A 4,019-nucleotide genomic window follows, 5' to 3' on the forward strand; every position below is an offset into this window, starting at 1 on the left:
GTTGAGGTAACTCAAGTCGGTAAGCTACTGGTCCGACACGATCAATAATCTTGAATGGTCCAATATACCTTGGATTTAATTTCCCTCGTTTACCAAATCGAACAACGCCTTTCCAAGGTGCAACTTTAAGCATGACCATCTCTCCAATTTCAAATTCTATATCTTTTCTTTTAATGTCAGCGTAGCTCTTTTGTCGACTTTGGGCGGTTTTCAACCGTTGTTGAATTTGGATGATCTTCTCGGTAGTTTCTTGTATAATCTCCGGACCCGTAATTTGTCTATCCCCCATTTCACTCCAACAAATCGGAGACCTGCACTTTCTACCATAAAGTGCTTCAAACGGCGCCATCCCAATGCTTGAATGGTAGCTGTTGTTGTAGGAAAATTCTGCTAACGGTAGATGTCGATCCCAACTGTTTCCGAAATCAATAACACATGCTCGTAGCATGTCTTCAAGCGTTTGTATCGTCCTTTCGCTCTGCCCATCAGTTTGTGGATGATAGGCAGTACTCATGTCTAGACGAGTTCCTAATGCTTGCTGTAATGTCTGCCAGAATCTTGAAATAAATCTGCCATCCCTATCAGAGATAATAGAGATTGGTATTCCATGTCTGGAGACGACTTCCTTTAAATACAGTCGTGCTAACTTCTCCATCTTGTCATCTTCTCTTATTGGCAGGAAGTGTGCTGATTTGGTGAGACGATCAACTATTACCCAAATAGTATCAAAACCACTTGCAGTCCTTGGCAATTTAGTGATGAAATCCATGGTAATGTTTTCCCATTTCCATTCCGGGATTTCGGGTTGTTGAAGTAGACCTGATGGTTTCTGATGCTCAGCTTTGACCTTAGAACACGTCAAACATTCTCCTACGTATTTAGCAACATCGGCTTTCATACCCGGCCACCAAAAATGTTTCTTGAGATCCTTGTACATCTTCCCCGTTCCAGGATGTATTGAGTATCTGGTTTTATGAGCTTCTCTAAGTACCATTTCTCTCATATCTCCAAATTTTGGTACCCAAATCCTTTCAGCCCTATACCGGGTTCCGTCTTCCCGAATATTAAGATGCTTCTCCGATCCTTTGGGTATTTCATCCTTTAAATTTCCCTCTTTTAAAACTCCTTGTTGCGCCTCCTTTATTTGAGTAGTAATGTTATTATGAATCATTATATTCATAGATTTTACTCGAATGGGTTCTCTGTCCTTCCTGCTCAAGGCATCGGCTACCACATTTGCCTTCCCCGGGTGGTAACGAATCTTAAAGTCGTAATCATTCAATAATTCAATCCACCTACGCTGCCTCATATTCAGTTGTTTCTGATTAAATATGTGTTGAAGACTTTTGTGGTCGGTATATATAATACTTTTGACCCCATATAAGTAGTGCCTCCAAGTCTTTAATGCAAAAACAACCGCGCCTAATTCCAAATCATGCGTCGTATAATTTTGTTCGTGAATCTTCAATTGTCTAGACGCATAAGCAATCACCTTCGTTCGTTGCATTAATACACAACCGAGACCTTGCTTTGATGCATCACAATAAATCACAAAATCATCATTCCCTTCAGGCAATGATAATATAGGTGCCGTAGTTAGCTTTTTCTTCAATAACTGAAACGCTTTCTCTTGTTCATCATTCCATTCAAATTTCTTCCCTTTATGCATTAATGCAGTCAAGGGTTTTGCTATTCTGGAAAAGTCTTGGATGAACCTTCTGTAGTAACCAGCTAGTCCTAAAAACTGGCGTATGTGTTTCGGAGTTTTCGGGGTTTCCCACTTTTCAACAGTTTCTATCTTTGCCGGATCCACCTTAATACCTTCTTCGTTCACTATGTGACCGAGGAATTGAACTTCTTCCAACCAAAATGCACACTTTGAAAATTTAGCGTACAATTCTTCCTTCCTCAATACTTCTAACACCTTTCTCAAATGTTCACCGTGTTCTTGGTCATTCTTTGAGTAAATAAGTATGTCATCAATGAAAACAATGACAAACTTGTCAAGGTATGGTCCACACACTCGGTTCATAAGGTCCATGAACACAGCTGGTGCATTAGTTAAACCAAACGGCATGACCATAAACTCGTAATGACCGTAACGTGTTCTGAAAGCAGTCTTTGGAATATCATCTTCTTTCACCCGCATTTGATGATACCCGGAACGTAAGTCAATCTTTGAATAAACAGACGAGCCTTGTAGTTGATCAAATAAGTCATCGATTCTCGGTAGTGGGTAGCGGTTCTTGATGGTAAGTTTGTTCAACTCTCGGTAGTCGATACACAACCTGAATGTACCATCTTTCTTCTTGACAAACAAAACAGGAGCTCCCCACGGTGATGTGCTTGGTCGAATGAAACCACGCTCTAAAAGTTCTTGTAATTGGCTTTGTAGTTCTTTCATCTCGATGGGTGCGAGTCTGTAAGGAGCACGAGCTATTGGTGCAGCTCCTGGTACAAGATCTATTTGAAATTCAACGGATCGATGTGGGGGTAATCCCGGTAATTCTTTCGGAAATACATCAGGAAATTCTTTTGCGACGGGAACATCATTGATGCTCTTTTCTTCAGTTTGTACTTTCTCGACGTGTGCTAGAACAGCATAGCAACCTTTTCTTATTAGTTTTTGTGCCTTCAAATTACTAATAAGATGTAGCTTCGTGTTGCCCTTTTCTCCGTACACCATTAAGGGTTTTCCTTTTTCTCGTATAATGCGAATTGCATTTTTGTAACAAACGATCTCCGCTTTCACTTCTTTCAACCAGTCCATACCGATTATCACATCAAAACTCCCTAACTCTACTGGTATCAAATCAATCTTAAATGTTTCGCTAACCAGTTTAATTTCTCGATTCCGACATATATTATCTGCTGAAATTAATTTACCATTTGCTAATTCGAGTAAAAATTTACTATCCAAAGGCGTCAATGGACAACTTAATTTAGCACAAAAATCTCTACTCATATAGCTTCTATCCGCACCCGAATCAAATAAAACGTAAGCAGATTTATTGTCAATAAGAAACGTACCCGTAACAAGCTCCGGGTCTTCCTGTGCCTCTGCCGCATTAATATTGAAAACTCTTCCACGGCCTTGTCCATTCGTGTTCTCCTGGTTCGGGCAATTTCTAATAATGTGGCCCGGTTTTCCACATTTATAACAAACTACATTGGCATAACTTGCTCCGACACTACTTGCTCCGCCATTACTCGTTCCGACACCATTTGTTCCTTTCGTTCTATTAACCCCTGGTCCGTAGACCTCACACTTCGCCGCGCTATGACCATTTCTTTTACACTTGTTGCAAAATTTGGTACAGAACCCTGAGTGATTCTTTTCACACCTTTGGCATAGCTGCTTCTGATTGTTGTTGTTGTTGCGGTTATTATTGTTGTTGGGATGATTGTTGTAGTTGCTGTTGTTGTTGTTGTTGTTGTTGTTGTTGTTGTTGGGCCGTTTGTTGTAGTTGCGATTGATGTTGCGATTGTTGGGATAATTGTTGCGATTATTGTTGTAATTGCTGTTGTTGTTGTATTGGTGATTTTTATCACCGTTTTCCTCCCACTTTCTTTTGACTTGCTTCACATTGGCCTCTTCAGCAGTCTGTTCTTTAATTCTTTCTTCAATCTGGTTCACGAGTTTGTGAGCCATTCTACATGCCTGTTGTATGGAGGCGGGCTCGTGTGAACTTATATCTTCTTGGATTCTTTCCGGTAATCCTTTCACAAACGCGTCGATCTTCTCTTCCTCATCTTCGAATGCTCCCGGACACAATAGGCACAATTCTGTGAATCGTCTTTCGTACGTGGTAATATCAAATCCTTGGGTTCGTAACCCTCTAAGTTCTGTCTTGAGCTTATTGACCTCGGTTCTGGGACGGTACTTCTCGTTCATCAAGTGCTTGAATGCTGACCACGGTAGTGCGTACGCATCGTCTTGTCCCACTTGCTCTAGATAGGTATTCCACCATGTTAACGCAGAACCTGTGAAGGTATGCGTAGCGTACTTTACTTTATCC

The sequence above is a fragment of the Rutidosis leptorrhynchoides genome, chromosome 8 (assembly GCF_046630445.1).
Source record: "Rutidosis leptorrhynchoides isolate AG116_Rl617_1_P2 chromosome 8, CSIRO_AGI_Rlap_v1, whole genome shotgun sequence".
Taxonomy (NCBI): Eukaryota; Viridiplantae; Streptophyta; class Magnoliopsida; order Asterales; family Asteraceae; genus Rutidosis; species Rutidosis leptorrhynchoides.